The sequence below is a fragment of the Periplaneta americana genome, chromosome 3 (assembly GCF_040183065.1).
Source record: "Periplaneta americana isolate PAMFEO1 chromosome 3, P.americana_PAMFEO1_priV1, whole genome shotgun sequence".
Classification (NCBI taxonomy): domain Eukaryota; kingdom Metazoa; phylum Arthropoda; class Insecta; order Blattodea; family Blattidae; genus Periplaneta; species Periplaneta americana.
Genome location: NC_091119.1, coordinates 143,235,162 through 143,260,323, shown reverse-complemented (window position 1 = coordinate 143,260,323; position 25,162 = coordinate 143,235,162). Strand labels below are relative to the sequence as shown.

The following is a 25,162-nucleotide window of genomic DNA, read 5'->3' as shown; positions in this document are numbered from 1 at the left end:
AATTAGAGTCATCAATCACTGCAATACTCTCGATTTGATATTGTGACTTCTGTCTTGTCGCTGTTGATTCTCAATTGTTTCCTGACTGGTAGGATGCATTCGGTAACTGTTCGGAAGGCAATGGAACTTGTACTACGTCCATATAAATCAGTGAGGAACACCATAACCTAATTGTCAACAAACGCAAAAATTAATCAACATTGATTTCTTCAGCATCACGTACAGTTAATAAATTTGCTTTTACGAAATGTCAGTTTGATAATTGTATTGTAAATTAAATTTCCATATTTTTAAATTTCATTGTGTCTATAATAAAAATTATGAATGTTTTGATTGTTTCATTATTTTATGTGCAGTTAGATTAATTTATACTAGGTAACTGTAGCAGTATTTCTAAATACATATTTTCACTCTTCCTTTACGATTATAGTAGATCGCTACAGCGAATAAGATACGATATAAGTAAATATATCTTGTCCAATAGTAGGAGTCACTTTTACTTTAATTATTTATTTATTAAACGATTCACAAAATATTACTATTAAAATATATAACAAATAATATTAGTTACATTATTTATAGGTAATAAATTTACTTAAGTTATTTATTATAGTGTAAAGAGTGGTATCTTGCTGGCAATTTTGTAACTATATTTATATTTCTATTATTTATTTTCAGAGCCAGGTGTTTTGGTGAAAAACTTTCAAATGTTTCGTTTAAAACAAATTAAATATCCCGACACTGCTATTTAAACTCTTGTAACTTCTTCTCCTACATATCTAGCAGCAAGTTTTCAGTTTCTCACAACAGTACGGAATCAGAATCAAGCATTTCTTTCTATCCGTTATCACAGAGCGTCATTATATTCATCCTCCTATACAGTATAATTACCTCATTTTTGGAATTCTCTATCCAGTGACATCAGGGATTGCCCAAAGCTATCGAAATTCAAAATTAAATAAGAAACACTTTTTGTCTTAATTTAGTATTAATAAGTTACTAGATGTGTCGGTTACAGCCTTCGTATAATCACTTAATATTGTATTTCTTGTTTACATTATTAATTGCCCTTTCTAGTTTAGTTACTTAGATTAATAATATGAATATAAATCTTAAGTTTTGTTTAATAGTATACCATTTTAAAATGTATAATATTTTTGTATTATCCTTTTTTGTGTTATTGTCATTATAAACGTTGTTTGAATTAATGTTATTAACTTGTTTTTACGCTCTATATATACATACCTGGTGGCGTGGAACAGAAGGCCTGATGACCTTAACACCACTAGAATAAATAAATGTATTATTATTATTATTATTATTACTATTATTATTATTATTATTATTATTATTATTATTATTATTATTATATGGTTAAAAATGTGATAATACTCGTAATATCGTGAAAAGATTTCGCTATTTATGCCATTTGTAGCCTGCAAAAATCAATCTCATTATTACATAGCTCAGTTTTAAGCAAAAACCAAATTATCAATGGTTCTTAAGGCCATTATAGAGAATAATAGAATTCCCACAAAATAATTTGTCTCCTTACTGTTTTGCAGCTAACAACTTCAAAACCAATGCACTATGTTTCCTTAAAGTAATTTCTGAAATATCCTTTTATCGTTTTCATTGTAAAAATGACGAGTTTTCAATTCTCGAGAACATTCGCAACAAACTTACTCTCATAAATGAGTCATATTTTTGTTATAAAACTTGCATATTATACTTCTTGGTGCATCTCCCAGTCACATTTCGCGTTAATCGCCAATAACAGAAAAGCCCGGCACTGTTGATCTCGCTATAATTGATCTTGAATCATGAATTTACCGTATGTTAAATGAGTAGGACTAATTAAAATGAAATAAAACAAATAATAGACAAACATCACATAAGCCTTCAATTTCCTTTGGATACTTCATTTATATGATTCTTCCATAAAAACGTACAGGTTTATTCCAATTGTATTTAAGGGGACGCTTATATGATTTTTTTCAACTTCCACAATTCCCATCCTAATTTGAGAAATTTAATCTACATAAACATGCTTACAATGCTATGATCTGTACACTATTTGGTGCCAATAGAGCTAGTAGTTTTCAAATTATATTTTTAAATATATTTTATATGACGGTCAATAAAAAAAGTTGCTTCCGACAAAGTTTTCAAACTTTTTAGTTCACATCTCAGAACTAAACGCATTGTATTCTTCACCTGACATAATTAGGAACATTAAATCCAGACGTTTTAGATGGGCAGGGCATGTAGCACGTATGGGCGAATCCAGAAATGCATATAGAGTGTTAGTTGGAAGGCCGGAGGGAAAAAGACCTTTAGGGAGGCCGAGACGTAGATGGGAAGATAATATTAAAATGGATTTGAGGGAGTTGGGATATGATGATAGAGAATGGATTAATCTTGCTCAGGATAGGGACCAATGGCGGGCTTATGTGAGGGCGGCAGTGAACCTCCAGGTTCCTTAAAAGCCAGTAAGTACGTAAATTTAGTTCACATCTGCTCAAAACGCTTGAAAATAGTCGAGGAAATGAAATTTAATTAGATTTTTGAGCTCAGTCTAAATAAATTGATCAATTTCATGAATTTACCATTACAGCAAATTGTATTCTAATTACAATATAATTCCCCGAAGGAACTTAATATTAATATTTTATGAAAATACCAATTCAGTTTTATTTATCAACATTTAATTGACCTCTGTGAGAAGTTTCAGACCAATCTGAAACTAACCGTTTTGTAAGAAGCTTTCATTAAAGAAACTGCTCAAAATTTCAAAGCTGAGGTAACAGTATTAAAAAAAATATTTCTCTCAGCTCACACACCGTATGTTTGCCACATTAGGTTAAAGGGCTCTCAAATAGGAGATGAAAATACATTACGAAACTATAAGGTTCAATTACAATTAAGAACATAAAAACAAAAAAAAAGGGAATTTTCTTAATTTTTCACCATTCTTTCACCATAGTATTCCCTTTAGTGAAAAAATCGATAAGAAGACTGTCGGAGTAATATTTTGTAAATCGCAAATTTTTTACATTAATAGGCTTACTCATTATTTGTTTTACTGAGATTGATTATGACTAAAATCCATCAGAGGACATTCCTACAACTCCGTCTCAATGTAATGGCTGCAAGAAGCGCGTTCTTTAATAAAAGTCTCGAAATCGATAGCTCTGATTATAACACTTTCTCTTTACACATCATATCACAAAAAAGTAAAACTATAGAAAACTTAATTCGAAAACAAAACACTGTCCAATAATATTTTTCGATATACAGCAGTGCTTGATGTAATGAATATTGTAAGAAGAGAAAATTTGAGAACAAACTCGCACATTGCGCGAGCCTGGCCTCTCTACCCCCGTCGCCAGATGAGCCAGCTCCCCTTTAAATCCTCCACCACACCCAGATGCAGCCCTCCCCGGCAGCACAGTCCCATCCCGATGTGAAAACCGTTTCATATTTACCGAAACGCAGATATCAGATAGTGTCACCCGAGATGTGTGAACAGGTGTTAGAAAATCAGACTTCAGGTAACGGAGAGTGACAATGAAACTATAAAATGTTATTAATATACAGTAAACTAATAAAAATATTAATACTAACGCCGATATATAGGTACCGTATACGATATACGTACACATTTCCCAGTCGGTGGGTATTCTGCAGGAAAGGAGAGAAAAAATATATAGTTATATAAATTGTAACTCATATAAACTCAGTACAGTATATCTTTAGGCATAAAATACAACACAAAAACTTCAAGGAGTGAAATTATTTTGATTTAAGAAAACTGTACTACATGACTTAAATGCACCAAGAACAGATTTGCATACAGCGTAAAGTTCCTTTTGGAACACGGTTCAAATACCCTACAATTACACCATAATCCAACTCTCAGAAAATATTAAAAGCCCATTAAGTTGACACTGTTTCGTCTCTAAAAACAACATTCACAAATAAACTGTCCTACTGTAAAAAAAACAAAAGCACGCTGTAAGAATTAATAAGGCAATTTTAAGCTTTGGTTTTAAAACGAACAAGTATTTTCTATATTTATATTTCTGGGTGTGCTAGAGTGTTTTATATAATAAAGCAATATGTATTTTTGTTCCGGCAATAAAGTATTATTATTATTATTATTATTATTATTATTATTATTATTATTATTATTGAGCTTGAATATGCATCTGTAGTTTGGAACTCTATTACTTCCACGGACAAGGCTAAGTTAGAGAATATTCAAAGAAAATTTATTTCCCTGTGTTCTTATAGATTTTTACCCAATTCTGATGATTATAAATATGAGATTAACTGCAAATATTTTAATTGCTGTAGTTTATTTGCCAGATGTCAAGATCTTGATTATTTATTTTTTTGTATAGTTCTTAAGGGTGATATTGATTGTGAATCTTTTCTAAGCAATATCAGTCTTCGTATTCCTGCTAAGGGTTTAAGATATCATAAAATGTTTTACGATAGAAATTATTCTAAATCTCTCTCTCCGGTCTGCAGATGTATAAAATATGCTAATTTGCATGGATCTAACTTGTATCCATTTAATGTGTAGTATATAATTTGAAGTTTTATATCAGTTTTCATTTATGTCTTTTGTTTAAATTACTTGATTCCATCCTTTCATTTTCAAATACAATTACTTTTAATCTCATTATGCTATGTAGTTTAGTCATCCATTTTATTCCGTCCAATCAATGTCATTATTGTCGTTGTATTATAATCTTGTATATCTTTGTAATACTATTTTATATGATTCCATTCTTCATTTATGATTCCATTATTTAATTTCTAATTATCATTTTATTTAATTGCCATTAATTTAATAACTTATTTTTACTTTTATTGTAAATTATTGCTAATGTTTTTGTTATATTCTTTGTGTTGAACTATAATTGGCCACTGGCTGTTGTACAGCACATTAAATATAAGTAAGTAAATAAATAATAATAATTATTATTACTATTATTATTATTATTATTATTATTATTATATTCAAACATCAGGAAAGAATAATCATTTATTTTCACATACACTTCTGTTTAAATTCTTTCACTATTGTTGCTATGGCAAATAAAATAATAATGAACAGTAAAAAAACTAAAGCTAATTTTTTTGCAAATTTATACCAAATGGTTCTGCCTCTACAAATGCGAATTCGCCCCATTCAGTGTTACTACGAATCCAGTGCACTGACAAGATTCAGAACTCTAAATAGATTGAGGAATGGACCCTGCAATTTGTGGTGATTGTGGAAGCGTATAAAAATTAAAAAATATTCCGAAAATTTTTCTTCTGAATACTGCTCATTCTCTAGAAGAGAGGCTACTATAAGTGGAGGAGAAAAATGGTGTTCATTATGAATGTTTTTTAAATTGCTTTATTTCTTTTATGAATGAATATTATTATTATTATTATTATTATTATTATTATTATTATTATTATTATTTTCTATAAACTAACTTTTAGGAACTTCAAAATCTTTCTTGATTTTTCAATAACCTGTATCTCATTCAAATCGCCCTCAAATAATGGAAGGTCAGATAATTATGATAAAACATAACTGAATGAATGAATGAATTAATTAATAATATAAAAGTATCTCTATTCTAGCTATGATTCCGCCAAATAATAAAATCCAATTTAAAAGCATACCAAACTATGTCTGTATGTATTAGCAGATATACTTAGGCCCAAATACGTAATGATAAAAACTTTATTCTCTATTTAATGTTTCCTGTTTGAACTGCAGGCACTATACAGCAATAAAATGAAACTGATACACCAACTAATAAGTAACGGACAAAATGCTATGAGAAACTTAAATAATGAAACAAAAATGTGTTCCATAATAATCTTATCTACAGTAATCTCACTAGAGGTTTTGATTTATCTAGAGAAAATCAAAATTCGAGTGGGATTCAATTGACTATTACACGATTAGAAGAAAGTAAACTTATATAGAAATTAGAAGAAATAAAGTACTCGTATTCTAACACAATAGAATATTAACTGACTTACGAAAATAATAAATTGTCTTCAAATGTATTATTGTATCATCTCATCATTACAAATATTCCGCTAGATGGCAGTCGTGTGTTATGATTAGCTGTTCTCTCGTCACCAATTGTGCCAAATACACAAGAAGGATTTGTTGATTGTTTCATTTTTATTAAAACAGTTGCATTCCACTTCAATTACCAAGAGATATTAAACAATCTCTGATACATGACTATCCATAATCTCATACAGCAGAAACTGTATCATAACCTAAGTAATATAAACAAGATAAATAATAGAGAAGTTTTAATTAAAGATAATGAAATAAGCGCGAATAATTTTAAAAGGTACAATTATTGGAAGTGCAGCATTGGCAAACAAAGAAACAAATGCTAGGGAGGTGATAAAAATTGTAGGATAAGCAGCCATGATTGATTGAAATACGTCGTTCTGTATAGTTTTATTGCTTAAAAGTAGTATGACGTGGTAAAAGTTTAATAGTCTACATAATGTCACTGCAATCAAAGGGGCTCGAAATCTGGTCCGCTTACAGAAAAGCGTCAAGTGACTGAACCTCACCTGAACTTATAATGGTGAATATATTGCAGACAAATTAAGATATAAATATCACAAAAATATCTAATTAAAATATTTAAGTTGTTAGATATCACAAAATACGTGAACATATAATAATTTGAAGTATGAAATTCGTGAGGAGTATTTTAAATTTTTAATTGCTGTTAAAATGTGGTATTCTACATCGATATGTATATTTTATTTAAGCAAGGTCGTCCCTGATCATTAAATTTTAGCGACAAAATGTGCCTCCTTTTGTTTGTGCCATCTCCATAGCAACTTCTAGTGGAATCGATAAAATAGGACAAGAATTCCCAGGCATTGGCCCAGCACAACGAAGACTGTTACGAAGTCCAACAAATTTAACAACACTTTAATGAAAGGTAAATAAAATTGCCTGTATTTAATGAAGTGCCACAATTCTCCAGGGTCTAACATATGTGACGTAATTTAAACACACAGTACAATGTATTTGGTTAACAGTAAACCACACTTGAATCGATAAGGGACAACTGCTTTCAAACTCACGTCAACGATCTCAAGTTAATAAATCAATAAATATTTTTTAACTTTTTCCTTAAAAATGTTTCTGGTGACAGAGAACTGCCTCGTTATTTCTCAAGCAACAACGTCTCATCCTGAAATACACGACCTTGGTTCGATTAGCCGTAAGAAAGTGGAGACATCTCCAATTCATAGTAAATAAGCGTGTGTCCCATTGTCTTTTGATATAGTATGTGGGAATTACGCGCAACGAACAGCAAGAAGCATCTATAACTTGCACAAACTGCTACCATTAATAGCCTACATACATGGGCAGGTCTTTCACTACAAACCCAGCTTTCTCAAATCTTTCTTATTTTCTGCCTTTTTCTTAGTCTCCGCAATGATCCACATATCTTAATGTCGTCTATCATCTGATATCTTCTTCTGCCCCAAGCTCTTCTCCCGTTCACCATTCCTTCCAATGCATCCTTCAAGTAGGCAGTTTCTTCTTAGCCAGTGACCCAACCAATTCCCCTTTCTCTTCCTGATCAGTTTCAGCATCATTCTTTCTTCACCCACTCTTTCCAACACATCTGCATTTCTTATTCTGTCCGTTTCACACGCTCCATTATCTCCATATTCACATTTCAAATGCTTTTATTCGTTTCTCTTAATTTCGTCGTAATCTCAATGTTTCTGGCCCAATACAATGCTACACTCCACACAAAGCACTTCACTAGTCTCTTCCTTAGTTCTTTTTCCAGAGGTCCGCAGAAGATGCTCCTTTTACTATTAAAAGTTTCCTTTGCCATTATTATCCCCCTTTTGACTTTCTGGCTGCAGCTCATGTTACTTCTTATAGTACATCCTACGTATTTGAAGTTGTTCACTTGCTCTACTGGCTCATTTAAAATTCTCAAGTTTACCTTCTTTATTTTTCTTGCAACAAACATGGTCTTCGTCTTGTTTGCATTTATCTTCCATACTGCTCACAGCTGTTAGTTAGCTCCAGTATCAGTAATTGATGTCTTGTAAATAGTTCTCTTAATCTATCACAAAATATTTCAATATCCAGTAATTTCATCACTGTACAATTTTGTAATCTAGTTTAATTTGTAATTCAGTAAATATAAAATATTCTTTGTTTTTCTATGATAAATTATCTAGCTTTAATTAGTCAGGTAATCTTTTCGTACTTTGATTTTTATTGTAATTGTAATTGTAAATTTAATACTAATTATAATTTTATTTGTAATTGTAAATTTAATACTAATTGTAATTTTATTTTTCATATTATAGTTGGAATCTCCTGGTAGAGAGGCAGAGAAGGCCTGACGGCCTTATCTCTACCAGGTTAAATAAATAAATACTAATCCCTTACCATCATCTCCTCTCCTGCTAACAATGCCATATCATCAGCAAATCTTATACATGTTATTCTTCTTTCTGATGATGAAGTAATAATAATAATAATAATAATAATAATAATAATAATAATAATAATAATACTGCGTTTAAAAGATGCTTCGATCTGCTCCATTCTTATTTGAATTTTGAGTCAATATAGGTATCTACATGTAGTGGAAGTACCTGAATATTTTCAATTTAATTTAATTTTATTTATTTCTACCAAGCTATACTTAACCATACAAAACAAACAATAACATAAGTCATAACTAAATAGAATAGACAATGTAAAAATCATATACAACGAACAAAAATTCTAGCACTCCACTGAAAGAGTGATCTAATGCTCAGAGGAGGATACAATACATAATAAGATTATATAGATAAATAATAATAATAATAATAATAATAATATGCTAGATATTATTTTGACAAGATACGCGTAAACAACGAAGTATTAGAAATAGTGACTATCTTTAACTACCTCGGATATTCTTTATCTGTCATTTACTACATATGCCCTTGACATTCCCGATAAAATTGTTAACTCTATAAAAAAAAACTTTAGTCACTGTAAATGAGTTATGAAAACATAATTAGTTCAAAAGCACAAGCAAATAAAAATTTATAAAACTCTCTGTTTCTGGGAATGCGAAGCATGGGCAACACTCCTGAACAATCACTGCTGCAGAGATGAAGTTCGTGAGGCTTGTGGTAGGACTCAGGAGTAACAAAATGGAAATGAATAAATACTGAAAGAACGTCGAATAAAATCAGTTCCACAATAATTATGTAATCAATGAAAAGGAAAATTGAGCGACACATGTTAGAAGAATGGACAGAGGATTCGTAGCTATCAAATCCTGCAAATATGTAATCTATTCGACACCCGGGGAAGAGAAGAATTCATGTGAGACCGTAACAGATTACATGATTTTTAATAATAATAATAATAATAATAATAATAATAATAATAATAATAATAATAATAATAGATGTTTGGCAGATTACGATCGTACAGTAGATGCTAGTAATAAAGTGATGAATTGGAAATCTGTCCTAACATATTTTTAATTCATTTATTGCTTAAGAGAATAAGGTATATGAAATGGTCAGCCCAAACTCTTATGTTTGGAAAAAATAAATCATTATATATCGAATAATTTCTGCTCTTTGTCGACGAATATTCTAAGTCCCAATGTGTCCCATGCAAAGCCAACATCACTATCATTAGCATTCCTTGTCACAAATACATATTTTTAGACCAGCGGTGACCAAACCGGGTGTCGTGATTACATCGTGTAATCACAGACATTCAAATGGGTACTAGGAATTTCCTGTACATTGCTGTGTGTTTCATTCACGTACTGAAGGCAAGCAGTGGCGATATCATGTCGCTCTACAAACTCTGTCTTTACAAGCAGTAAGAGGTGGTTTCGTAAAGAATGAGAAGGAGACCTTTTTTTTTTTTTTGATCTGTCGGACAAAATGTAATATGTTCGCCTTGCTCAACACTCCAATTAGGAGTATATAGAAACATTAATTGCCACGCTGAATAATGTATTATTATTATTATTATTATTATTATTATTATTATTACTGACCACTAAGTATGTGTTTCTATAATTCTATAATAACGTGCAAGAATATTGATATTTTTAGACCTCCTCCCTAGAAGCGTAAAATTATTAGGTTTTGTCTCAATTTTAATCTTCTTAATTTTTAGATGAGGGTAACTATTTCTTAGTTATTCATTTAATAATAATATTGTAGAAAAACTGATTCAATGTTATGTGCCAACGAACTGTTAAACCCCAGGAACTGACATGTCTTAAATCATAGTCAGAAAGAGAAAGATGAGATAAATAAAGGTAAGCAAGTCAGCTACCCAATGGGGTTTGAAATATCTCGTGCTCTAAAGCATTTTAATAGCACAGAATTTCTCAAAAGAGTACTGATCAAATAGCTTAAATAACTTGTCCATAAGAAGTTTTTAATTTTGAAAAATTACGAATTTCTCGACCAAGTATCGAGAGAAAATTTGAGAAAATTCCTGATTATATTCAAGAGGAAGGTTAAAAAAAGAAGCAAGATAAATCGTATATTATTCACTAGCTCTTGATGACAGCAGTGACTTTACTGATACAGCAAAGTTTGAGATTTTTATCCGCGGGATTGATCAAGATGTTAGTACAGGAATCACCACTGGTTGTAGTTTTCATGCCAACTATCTTTCCTTCGTCTCCTTACTTCATAGGCTGTCTGTCGCATGCAATCACTGCAGCTCGAGTTTTGGTCACCGCTGTTTTAGACGGTCATTCTTAAAAGTAGATTTTTAAAACTGTTCTTTATGGTTGTGAAACTTGGACTCTCACTTTGAGAGAGGAACATAGGTTAAGAGTGTTTGAGAATAAGGTGCTTAGGAAAATATTTGGGGCTAAGAGGGATGAAGTTACAGGAGAATGGAGAAATGTTACACAACACAGAACTGCACGCATTCTATTCTTCACCTGACATAATTAGGAACATTAAATCCAGACGTTTGAGATGGGCAGGGAATGTAGCACATATCGGCGAATCCAGAAATGCATATAGAGTGTTAATTGGGAGGCCGGAGGGAAAAAGACCTTTGGGGAGGCCGAGACGTAGATAGGAGGATAATATTAAAATGGATTTGAGGGAGGTGGGATATGATGATAGAAACTGGATCCATTTGCTCAGGATAGGGACCAATGGCGGGCTTATGGGAGGGCGGCAATGAACCTCTGGATTCCTTAAAAGCCAGTAACTAAGTAAGTAAGATTTTTAAAATGCTATGCAATTTATTAAAAATTGACAATTACCTATACGGTGCGAAAAACAGTTCTAACACCAATGTCAAGAGTAGGCCTATTTTAACACTGACAAGTATTTGCGCCGATTTTCAAGTAATTATATTTCGTAAGCGAGGTAAAAGCGAAACGAACGACAATCACCATGTTCCTTAACGAACGAAAATTGGCTTAAATATGCAACTTCATTAAATTCAAGCACCACGACCTGGGACGATTCCCTTATCAGACACGCCGGGGAAATTCTCCTCAGTAGTATAGTTTTATATCCTATATAGTTATGGAATACCTGCACTATGCCCTTATTTGCAACAAGATCGTCAATAAAATAAAATTCAACTTTACTTGCTTAAAGGGAAGGAAGAGGTCGGAGAATATTAAAAAAATAATGCACAGACTTCCGAGTTATGTTTCTTACTGACAGTGCTGAGAACCATGGAATATATCTTCCGCCACCATGTTCCACCTAATGGAATCGGCAACCCTTCACATGTGCATTGGGTAATAACTCGGGAACAGACATGTACTTGCCTGTGAATACTTCAGGTAAGAACGTCAAGGAATTCGGTTGTGCACTTCGCTGACTCGGGAAGGAATTCGGTTGTGTACTTCGCTGACTCGGGAAGGAATTCGGTTGTGTACTTCGCCGACTCGGGAAGGAATTCGGTTGTGCACTTCGCTGACTCGGGAAGGAATTCGGTTGTGTACTTCGCTGACTCGGGAAGGAATTCGGTTGTGTACTTCGCTGACTCGGGAAGGAATTCGGTTGTGCACTTCGCTGACTCGGGAAGGAATTCGGTTGAGCACTTCGCTGACTCGGGAAGGAATTCGGTTGTGCACTTCGCTGACTCGGGAAGGAATTCGGTTGTGTACTTCGCTGACTCGGGAAGGAATTCGGTTGTGTACTTCGCTGACTCGGGAAGGAATTCCGTTGTGCACTTCGCTGACTCGGGAAGGAATTCGGTTCTTACTTTATCTACTTAGCATCAACCTCAAGGAAATCGAGTTCGCCTTTATTGATAACCGTGGAACAGCTATGACTTACTCTTGACTAGAAAGTAGAAGGTTTAAAAAATGTGCCGTTGTAAGATTTCATGACAACGTTCCTATTCCAACAGAGGATCAGAGGAATGGCCAACATCCACGGCGGCATTAGGTTTTACAATAAAATCGCCCCACTTCCAATACTTTCATTTGTTTCTAGTTTAATTTTCCAATGAATGTTATATTGCCATTATATTTATATTCTTTGTTGACTGAAACATGTTTAAACACGCTTCTCGCAACCATGATTCCGATTGCAACTAATTTGATAAATACCAGAAATGTGAATGTGAATCATTGACAGAACATAAATAAACGGTAAAACAAGTTAAACTGAAAAAAATATATATTGTATAAAATGTGAAAATTGATTTTCAACGTAGAATCTCATGCATACTGGTGTTACGTAACCACTCGGTTAGGACTGTTCACGTGCTACAAGTTGCTACTGAGTACGTATAGTCAAGAAATCGAACGACGGCATCGTTTAAAAATTAATTCTTCATGCAGACATCATTTACTATCTCCGCCTACAACCCACGTGTGTTGGAATCTACTCGTCAAAACCAGTCCTGTGTACGGATTATATTAGAATATCGCATCACACATTCGTAAGTTATCCTTGTCAGAATATCTTGAATTGACGAAACGTACTGTAACATATATGGGAGATAGCAAGTCCTATCGTTTCTGCATAGATGCATAGTCAAACTGGTCATCTGTGAGCAGCTTACTGTATTCCAGCCGTGGCGAAAATGTGACTCACAAGCACATTGTGGCTCGCAACGATAGCTATGTATTTCCCTTGCTTCCTACCTTCCACAACCTCCACCCACTCACTCACTGGAGTCAAACTCCGTTCCATTTTTATATGTCTCTGACCTGCGAGTGGCGTATCGTCGCAATGTCTCTCTCAAAACCATGTACTTACTTACAAATGGCTTTTAAGGAACCCGAAGGTTCATTGCCGCCCTCACATAAGCCCGCCAGCGGTCCCTATCCTGTGTAAGATTAATCCAGTCTCTATCATCATACCCCACCTCCCTCAAATCCATTTTAATATTATCCTCCCATCTACGTCTCGGCCTCCCTAAAGGTCTTATTATAGGGATACGTAACAAGCTGTTTTTTACGGTGATGGGTTGTTAGCCCTTCGCCCAACCCCCAAGCTGGAGGACCACCCCTTATCAGCTGTCCACGACTGCTTATTCAATATATTCGCAGCTACCCTCCATATCTGGAGGCCGTCTCCTCTATCCGCAACCTGAGGACGCGCCATGCCGTGGTGATAGGGACCCACAAAACCATGTATCTCTACAAAAACAAAAGTTTCAAGTAGGATAGGAGGACGCATTTGTTTGCTGACAATATGATGAGATATATTATTACATGTATGATTTGTTCACAAGTATTACGAGGAAAACGGTTGTATAACATAAAACGGCATTATAAGTTACTACATGTTACTGATGAAACATTAAAAGGTTAAGTGTTGTTGATATTATTATTATTATTATTATTATTATTATTATTATTATCATCATCATCATCATCATCATCATCATCAACTCTGTGCGTCGATCCTTTTTCAGCAGATGTACGAATAATGCGGTTAGATCTTCAATTTAAACTCACAGATTTACAATGTAATGTTAAATGAAAGCTAGATGTAAATACTAGATAGATGTTCAACCTTTCAAATCTTTGCCAAGAAATAAATATCCGAAGCTTCGTTCTTTCGCTTGCTCTTTTGAAGCCATGTTCGCTACAACTTACGTTTGCGAAAAATTATTTTCAACGATGAAAATAGTAAAAACCAAATTTAGATCACGACTGACAAACAAATACCTTCGTGATCAACTACGACCGGCAGTAGGCTAAGTGACATAATTCCTGATTTTGAAACTTTGTCGCAGAGACATTCTGAAGACAATTAATTTTTTAAGTTGTGATAATGTGTCCTATGTTTTCTTGTTCATTTCTTTCTTTGTTACACGTACTAAATATTAGTTTGTAGCCTTGTACTGTATAAAATTTTATTTAAGTGCTTGACGTAAGGAAAAATGAAAATCCGTTAATAAGTCAGACAGTTGCTTCACTTCCCCTTCGCGTCCGACTCCCTCCATGGGTGCTATGCACGTTGCAGGTTACACAGTGGCTCGGCGCACGATCGCATTTTCGCCACGGCTGCCGTATTCCATACAAAGAGGTTCCATAACATGTAGGCTTATAGAGCAGTAATAGCATTCGGGGTCGTCAGACTCCGTTCCGTGCCTACGCTGTACCTTACGTTGCAATCGAGAAAAGGGAACCAACGAGCAATGCAACTAGAGATGGGAACGATATATCGGTTTTTACGAAACACCGATATTTTTGTTTCGATATATCGGTATCGAAAATTTGATTCAATGTATCGTATAATATATCGGTTTTTCTCATAAATTTATAGTTTTTTATTATCATTATAAACAACAACAAAATACACACTAGACAACTCTGATAATTCCCTGAGAGATAATGCTAATGAAGGTGGACAGTTGCACAATGGTGCAACCTTGAAATATCCACTCCAATCAATTTCTTGCTCTGACTGGCTGGACTGGAATTGAAATTCAAACTGTTTAATATAGGCTACAGTACCAAATTCAAAATGCAACGTGCGCGAACGTGAGATTGAGACGTTTATCTACTAGTGTTGTTCTCCAAGGCAGGAGCAACAGCCACTCTGAAAAGGAACCATCTGACCTCAAAACGACTATCAAAACTTTTATTTTTATTTCTAAAATGGAAAGAGAAACAAGGATTTCTATGCACAATCTAGTACTGACACTGTTTTCTTATTATATCTTTTAGTGCATAAAAATTCTATCCCTATCATAATCACCATTGATGTTTGGAATGTTGCAATGGAACTTACTATAGAAGGATTATATCAAATCAACTGTGAAGTTTGTTAAAACTTGTAATATTCTAAGTACTGTTTACTTAGCCTATACTTACTTACTTACTTAGTGGCTTTTAAGGAACCCGGAGGTTCATTGCAGCCCTCACACAAGCCCGCCATTGGTCCCTATCCTGACCAAGATTAATCCAGTCTCTACCATCATATCCCACTCCCTCAAATCCATTTTAATATTATCTTCCCACCTACGTCTCGGCCTCCCCAAAGGTCTTTTTCCCTCCGGCCTCCCAACTAACACTCTATATGCATTTCTGTATTCGCCCATACGTGCTACATGTCCTGCCCATCTCAAACGTATAGATTTAATGTTCCTAATTATGTCAGGTGAAGAATACAGTGCCTGCAGCTCTCCGTTGTGTAACTTTTTCCATTCTCCTGTAACTTCATCCCTCTTAGCCCCAAATATTTTCCTAAGAACCTTATTCTCAAACACCCTTAATCTCTGCTCCTCTCTCAAAGTGAAAGTCCAAGTTTCACAACCATACAGAACAACCGGTAATATAACTGTTTTATAAATTCTAACTTTCAGATTTTTTGACAGAAGACTAGATGACAAAAGCATACTATTTAAAAATGATTACGTTGTTACAAAGAAAAGAGTATTATATCGCATTTGTATCCTGGACTGAATTCTATATAAAATTAGGATAATTAAGTCATGTTCCACTATCAAATACTGACCCATGTAGAGTTCACTTAACTCTTTCTCATTGTATCATTTAAGCTCACCTTACCTACACCATAATTTTGATTTAGATGGTATTGAAAATGTATTCTTTACCGTTACACTTTTACATTTATGCTTTTGACTGATATGATGTTAATTTCAATAAGGGATATTAAAAATTTAAATAAGCTTATTGTAATAAAGGCACACCTGAAAATGTAAATGCATTTGTACCTATTAATTTGCTAAATCGTTTCGATATATCGATATATTTTCTGCAATATATATTAATTATCGAAATTAGGGTTGCAATATATTACAATATCAATATATCGGTATTTAAATTATTTCCTCCATCCCTAAATGCAACTCTTTTGTTACTGAACACACAAATTATATTTACAACTGATAATAATGAGCATTAATCTGTGTTACTACCTCCGATTGAGGTTCTGGCTAATATATAGGCCTACTCTTTTATCAGGCAGTACATAGGAAGAACAATAATTATTTGCATATATCTCAAGTCTGATTAATGAAATATGTTACTATTCAGCGATATATGAAACCCAAACCTATCTCAACACCTCCTTGCTTAGTTGTCTCAAGAGTGATGCCTTATTCGTATCACTTATGTGATTTCAACCTGTCTTCGGACAGTTGACCAAACAACAGCAATCTGTGTTAAATGTATTGTTGACTGTTTTGTCCCTCCCCTCAGCAACGACCATTCTCGATATCTGTGTATAAAATTTCCGTTAACATGCACAAGTTAATGAAGTGTGATCAAAGGCAATGTTTCGACTAATATTTTATTTTAATTCTTCTTCTGTGTGAAGGTTATTCTTATAAACTGTCCTTTTTAAGTTCCCCATAAATAAAAAGTATATGGAGTAGATCGGGGCTACGAGGTGACCACAACCCACTGCTGATAACTGTCCTCAAAAATTTCTGAAATAAGATCTATTCATTCGTAAGCCGTGTGTGCAGTAGCAGAAACCAGCTGAAATGATTGGTGGAATTCAATGTCTGTTAGTTGTTAAAAGAAAGTTTTAATATTTCTGCTCGATATCTTGCAGCACTGATAGTACCTTCATAAAAATTCTTTGTGCATTCAAACCATACCATACACCAATAGAAATAAATCAAAATACGCTATCCACCTTATTAGAAATAATCATGAATTAACAACCATACACAATGCTATGGAAACCCTGAAAACTGTTAATAATAATAATAATAATAATAATAATAATAATAATAATAATAATAATAATGATAATAATAATAATAATAATAATAATACATATATCAACACTGCTGAGTTGGCCATTGTCCAATCGTTAATTCTATTGAGATCATTCTGAAGAAGAGTAGTATCTTCATATCAATAGGGAAGAACCCAAGTATGCCATCTGCCCTATGTAAAGAAATGCCATTTACCTATAGAATAATTCTTCTCGGGTTCTCAGCCAGGTAAGTTGGATAGTTGATTCCAAACTTTCGATAACTAGCTCCGGCATCTTCAGGATCCCTGAAGAAGATGGCAGAGCTAGTCATGGAAAGCTTGAAATAAAACTATTCAACTTTCTTGACTGAGAACCCGAGAAGAATTATTCTATATCCAACGCCGCATATATACATCGCCTGGCATTCACGCATTAGTTTTGATGTTTTCTCAGTTACAAATATCACAAAATTTTGCGTGTATCTAACTCCGTTCCTCTGGAAAGAGATCTTCAGCTGATTTAACTAATATTCCTAATCCACCTATACTTGAATCGTATCCTAAGTGGTGATGGTGGTGGTGGTGGTGGTGGTGGTGATGGTGGTGGTGGTGGTGGCGGCGGCGACAGTAGTGGTGGTGGTGGCGGCGGCGACAGTGGTGGTGGTGGTGGCGGCGGCGGCGACAGTAGTGGTGGTGGTGGTGGCGGCGGCGACAGTGGTGGTGGTGGTGGCGACAGTGGTGGTGGTGGTGGTGGTGGTGGTGGCGGCGGCGACAGTGGTGGTGGCGGCGGCGACAGTGGTGGTGGTGGTGGCGACAGTGGTGGTGGTGGTGGTGGTGGTGGTGGCGGCGGCGACAGTGGTGGTGGCGGCGGCGACAGTGGTGGTGGTGGTGGCGACAGTGGTGGTGGTAGTGGTGGTGATGGTGGTGGCGGCGGTGGTGGTGGTGGTGGTGGTGGCGGTGGCGACAGTAGTGGTGGTTGTGGTGGTAATAGTGGTAGTCGTAATGGTAGTGCTGGTGGTGGTCGTGGTCGTTGTGGTGGTAGTTGTAGCAGCAGTGGTGGTGGTGGTGGTGGTGGTGGTGGTAGTGGTTGTTGTAGCAGCAGTAGTGGTAATAATTTATTTAACGATGTTAGAGTGATGGCTACAATTTCTATTTTCAAAAGTTTTAAGCTACAAACTTGATTTTTTATACACGCCATCCTCCTGCTATCGGTAATAATACATATCAGCACAGTCTAGCATATACAGTCGCGAAGATCAATACGTAGTAAATATGCAAATATTAGATAGTTGCTCACCACTAGGGTCGCTAATATCGCCTCATTACAGGCAATGCAAAATAGTACCGTCATAATCTATTGTTTCTAGCACCCTCAAAACTCAAGCTTCGTGACTGTATATAGTAGACTGTGATATCAGTTTCACCATCCTCAGTTGAGTAGTATTCGAGTTATTCAAATTACAATCCAAATTTTCAAAATCTATCTCATCCTACAATGTAAATAATTATAATGTCTACATTTTTATTACCAACATCTATGATAGGGCTCTATAAATATAAAAAAAAACACAGGATCCAAAATTTTAAATTTAAATCTACAAATAAAGGAAATGTTTCTTTTTTACATTCACTCAATTTAATTTTTTTATAAATTTAGAACATTTATTTTTAATTAGAAAGTATTAACGCTATCAAAAAATGTAACTGGGTATTATTAACCGCATTTTATAGAATATCAAGTAAAAATGTCATGTTGATACATCAAAATTGAGAGTCTATAAACTTTGAACACGAGGAAATGTACTGAAGAGGAAAAACAGCTTTTAAAGTTAAGCATGCCATTCAAAATCAAGAGCGCAGTCATTTAAATATGACATAACTGTCATACTTACAAGCGCCGCAGGGCACTGAAACTTGGTCAAGATACAGGAGTTTGCAAATTCATTTCCACACAAGAACGAAAGTGACCAAAATTTCACCCTCTTCCCTTAAACTGCTACGTCGACATTCAACATGGCACAGAAATTTCCGACGAATTTTGCCTAGCAACCTGTAACAGGCAACGAACTTTCACATGCAGTGAATCTACGACAAGGGACTCAGAGTTTCACATAACTTACCTACTCCCTTCCCGAATGAAGGTATACTAAGTGCTTTTTCGCCCTTTATAATCCACTGTCCTCTACTGGGTTTGAACCCCAAACCTGGGATCCAACGTCAGGCATGGAAACCAGAAGACCTCCAAAGCCGACCATTATGATAGAGAGATCAGCGTTTCTGTTAGCTAAATGATATGTAAACAAATAGCAATGGAGTCAAAAAAGCCGGAATATTAAATGACAACTACGGCCTCCAGCAAGGTTAATTTATATTATGTGATGCTAACTCCACATAACTCGATTCCCGCTCTAATTACTAATGTAATGAACTAATGAGATTTACTCTTGTGTTGTCTGTATTCCTCAGCTGAACAGCACGAGCAGCAAACAACTCTACGTTTTAAATAACTTAGAGTTCATTAAGAAAGGAGTGAGAAAAACTTGACCTTCGGAGCGACTTTCTTATGAGGGTCTTACTTCCATAAATAAAAATATTCTATACCCCAGAAAGTACAGGGACATAATTTTATTTTTACTTCAATTTTTATTGTGCCTGAGTTTTTGAATGTACTTCACTTCCACCTCCTCTACTAGTAAACTTCCAACCGTTCTCCACACAGAACCAAGGCCGCGTATGCAGTCAAAGCGTATGCAGAGCTTTCAATATCGAATCATATTTTCGCACAGGTACTGTCGTCCGTCTGCCTACGTCGCATCCCGGTTTCCTCCACTCGCTTCTGCTCGCCCCTCTGTAAAGGATAGTGGCTGAGCTATCTTAGCTCTTTTCTGAAAACATTAATTTCTGTTACGAATTGGACGTCTTCGTAATGTTATACAACTGTTTAAAATAATTTAAATAAAAGGACCTCGTTAAGTAATTAACTGTCACATGATTTACCCCCTTTCTACGACCCTACCACAAAACCACTTGAACGGACAGTAGATAGCATGTCTGAGTAATTTTATCTGTGCGGTTCGGGCAGAAGTGAAGATTGAATCTACAGTATGTAAGGTACTCTTTTATAGAGTAGGTACAGGATTATTTCAACACGAGTTACTAGTACGAAGGCCGAAACTGGTAATTGGAATTAGGTACAATAGTTTATAGTCCGATAATATGCACAAAAGAACTGAAGCATGTATCGAAATGAACGGCCACCATTTTAAAAAATGTGTTTAAATATCCATATTACGATTATTTTTCAATTCAACTTCATTCTCTATATTATACGCTAATGTGCTGTAGACAGTATAATATACACTGCATAATGAATACGTCCCAATGAATAGCTCAGTTCGTGAGTAAAAACACTTATTGTTAATACTGTACTGTATTTTGATTAAACAAAAACCTAATGAAAATTATGCAACTCAAAATCGCGATATTTCCTAGTTTACGTAAATAGATGAAGTACTTTTCTTCCCTCCTATACCTAGTAAAGTGATTTGTTTGTATTTTACGCCAGTATCATCGAACTTCCGTCGTGGAAGGGGATAGCAAAGGGTGTTTCCGGTTCTCGACCATAATCCAAAGGTATAGCCAGGTTAATATTAGAAATGTTAGCAAAAATAAAATGATGTCCCTGTATTTAAAATATGCTATGGCAATGCGATATGCAAATGTTTATTTTGTGGTTATTATGTTGAAGAGGGAAACTATTAAGGCAGTGATTCCCAAAGTTTTTGAAAGCGTGACACATTTTTAGGAGAAACTTCAGTCCCTGCACTACCGTACCGGTTCTTGACTTCATTACAAAAATACAGTAGTCTACAAATCCCTGTAAAATCATAACATCTATAATTTTACTCAAAACCAGTGAATAAACAGAGGATAGAAAAAAATAGCTGATGTAAGTGTTGTAAAACAGAGAAAAGGAAAAAGTCAACAATTAATGTAGGAGAAAATAGGTGGAAAATAATGATGAAGAGTAGGTGGATATGAGAGTCGAGAAGAAAATAAATAATGCAAATTATTAAGGAAGGAATATGCAATATTTAATAGGTAAACGAGAAATGGAAGGGAGAAAGTCTAGGTTTGAGAGAGAATACAAGAGGATAGATAGGAAGGATATATAGCAATTCAGTTAAAACAGAACATTAGAAAGTAATCAAGAAATACTCAGCAAATGCATATATTAATAGAAAAGGGTTGTATGTATTAAAGGGATGGTGGATCGAAAAGGAGAAATGTGATGGTCCACCATAACTGTGAATTGTGAAGTTGACTGACAAATAAATATATCATATCATATCATATCATATCATATCATATCATATCATATCATATCATATCATATCATATCATATCATATCATATATCATATCATATATCATATCATATCATATCATATCATATCATATCATATCATATCATATATCATAAGGCGCTTTTTATTTTGTAAATCATCTCGCGAATCCCTTCAGCTCTTTACACGACTCCCACTTTGGCAATCACTGTATTAAGGTAGACCACGATACAGCTTAAATTACATTAATTTTTAGTTGCTCAAAAGAAGTTGCGCTTCTCATTTTCACACAAGCCATTTTTTTCAAAGTTTTCTGCCCAAGGGAGTCTTCCACTGCAAACCCAGCATTCTCTAATCTTTTCTAATTTCCGCATTTCTGTTTCTCTCTACATACGATCCCCATATCTTAATATTGTCTATCTTCTGATATCTTCCTCTGCACCGAACTTTTGTCCCTTTCACCATTTCTTCCAGTGTATCCTTCAGTAAGCAGTTTCTTCTTACCCACTGACTCAGTCAATTTCTTTTTCTCTTCCTGATCAGTTCAGCATTATTCTTTCTTCACTTATTCTTTCCGGCATAGCTTCATTTATTATTCTGTCACGTAGTAAATTCCATCACAGATACTTACATTCTTATCGACTACACTTCCGTAGTACAAAGAAAAAAAAAATGTACGGAATCCGAATATATTAAAAATATAAAAGAAACAGTTTTTTTGTTTTTAAGAATGAAGCACCTGTTACAAAAATTAAACGATATTTTTGCATAATGGAAATCTCTATTGAGAATCTCACTCCACATAAATACATTTAAATTATTTTTGGTGCCATGCTTACAAACCAGCCCTAAGCTGATCAGTCGCCCTAGAGGGTTGGTGGGACGAGTTACTGCTATTGTATCTCACACTCCGAGACAGTTTTGTCTCGTCTGAGAGGTTCAGTTTCTACAGATTCCAAGAAACAGTGCAGAGAGAGAAAAAGAAATTGTGACAGATCGAACAGTATTGAAAGCGATTAGCAGGATTGGCACATTAGTTTGCGCTATTGTTACCGATATGAGTCCATCCACAATATCATGTTTTAAGTATGCTCCAGTCACTTCGATGGAAGTAATAGTCTTTTTCCATGAAGAAAAAGATTCTCTCTGACAGAATCTGACTACAACAGTTGAGAACTTAAAAAAAAAACATCATGTTGTGGCATGTAACCAAGAAAAGTAAAAGTACGTACTAAAATATGATACACAGGTTTATTAAATAGCCCATAGGCTATATTTTGATGATTTTGCTGTATATTTTCGTAATTTTAAATGCCTATTTTTTACTACTGTATTGCCTATTTCCTGAATTTTAAGTGTTTATTTTCTGTCTATTTTAGCCAAAATAAATGTCTGAACTTCCGGACTATAATTATGACGTATTGCTTGAAGGAGCGGCCATTTACCGTCCATGATGATACAATGAATATGATGATGATGATGATGATTATTATTATTATTATTATTATTATTATTATTATTATTATTATTATTATTTACTATGAACTACAAAAAGAAATAATGATTTTGTTCTATTAGTTGAAGACAAGAGGACATTTACCTTCTTAAACCAGAAAGACTTGATACTTATATAATGCCTCTAAAGTGGCTTTGTCCTGCGTTGGCCTTAGTCCATATTAATCAGGTGGCCATGGAGTCCCTCTGCGTAATGTTGTTTTTTATGAATAGATATTGCTTCGGTATTAATTTTTGTTGAATGGAATTGTGTATTATTAAAATGTTATGTTTTATTTAACGACGCTCGCAACTGCCGAGGTTATATCAGCGTTGCCGTTGTGCCAGAATTTTGTCCCGCAGGAGTTCTTTTACATGCCAGTAAATCTACTGACATGAGCATGTCGCATTTAAGCACATTTAGGCCTAAATGTTACAGACCTGGCCCGGGATCGAAACCGCAACCTCGGGCATAGAAGGCTAGCGCTATACCAACTGCGCCAACCAGGCCGACTTGTGTATTATTTAGGTATATTGAGAAGTATATGTGAAATATAAATTATTTACCTAATAATTTGAGAAAAATTCGTTCCGACATCGGGAATCGAACCCGGGACCTCTCAGCTCTGCGCGCTGAGCGCTCTTTCCAACTGAGCTATGCCGGGACACGATCCATTGTACCGGCCGTGCTCTCCTCATATCGTCAATGGCCTACTACCTGCATTTTAGACATGTAAGTCATATATGTAGGAGCGCATATTTAAATGACTTTATGGCCATATTTAACAACAGTTTTATTGAGAAGTTCCCGGGTTCGATTTCTGGTGCCAGAACGGATTTTTCTCAAATTATTAGGTATATACATGTTGACTACTAACACAAAATAGTAGTCGTGATTATTCAATGAGGATGGCGAGACCTCATATATGAGGGGTTCACAACCAGAGTGGACCAAGTCCATCTGGAATAGTTCTGAGATATTGAGTCTTAAAGTTCCTGGCTCACGGTTAGCAACCTTCACCTTCCATAGGAAACAAATGAGTTATGGACTTTGTTATGACAATGAATAAATCTACGTTTTCTTCATCCGAGATTGTATTCATCCACAAACTGATAACTGGTGGACTTGGTCCACTCCGGTTGTAAGCTCCTCATATATGAATATAGGTATATAAATTATTTACTTTAATTAGTGTTTGTACAAGAGCATCCTAAAAAAACGAAACGAACCAAAAGAATCTAGTCTTTAGAGATGAATGGTAATGATCATAACAATGATATAAAAGAAAAACATGAATTATGAGACAGCTATAATGAATCACTGAAAAGAGTATGAAAAACCTTAGTACTCTAAGACAACCTGATCCACTGACTAATCTACCACAAATCTCACAGAACTTGCTTGTGACCGAGTATTGATACCATTTGAGAAGGAGCCGGGAGTTGAAAGAGCCACCACGACTAGGCTGAATATCGAGGATAAAACCTTCAGAATAAAAAAGAGAGAAGAATAATGTCCTCTTTTCAAGGACAATATCTTCGAAGCTATGAACAGAACAGTTTCTGATGCACCGACCTGTAGAAGAAAGCGCCAAGTATTTCCCCGCAGGCCAAGATCCGAAGTAAAACCTATTACTGTGAGCAAGTCGAGAAGGTAACTAACTACCCACTGCAGTACGATTTAGGTCACCGTAACTCCACACAACCGGAAGCTGCGATATGAGTAGTTTATATTATCGAGAGTTTCTTACGTACAACTCGAGATTAGTTTTCAATCCGAGTTAAATTAAAGTACTTTCTATACGAAAGCGATTTTATTTCCAGGAAATAACATGCAAGCCTAACTGCATATTGAGATCACAGATAATACAAGATTGCCTCTATCATAGCCGTGGCTATAAGCTGTTGGAATTCGTTCCTCTGTGCCATGTATTCAGTATGATCTATTTATTAATGATTTCTCTCGCCTAAAAAGTGTCTTTTGAAGTGCCTCAGGAGCTACACGTAGTGTTTGAAAGTGTTTTTATCCACGAAACATACTTTCAATTTGCTTAGAAAGTTGCCTAAAAAATGTAGCCAGTAGAAA

The 25,162-nt window shown here is 34.8% G+C and overlaps 1 protein-coding gene across 1 annotated transcript in view; it reads right to left on the bottom strand.

Annotated features, from left to right (window-relative positions):
- LOC138696590 (probable JmjC domain-containing histone demethylation protein 2C) overlaps positions 1 to 25,162 on the bottom strand; it is a 1,076,998-nt gene that overhangs the window by 947,800 nt on the left and 104,036 nt on the right. The gene's annotated exons all lie outside the window — the stretch shown is intronic.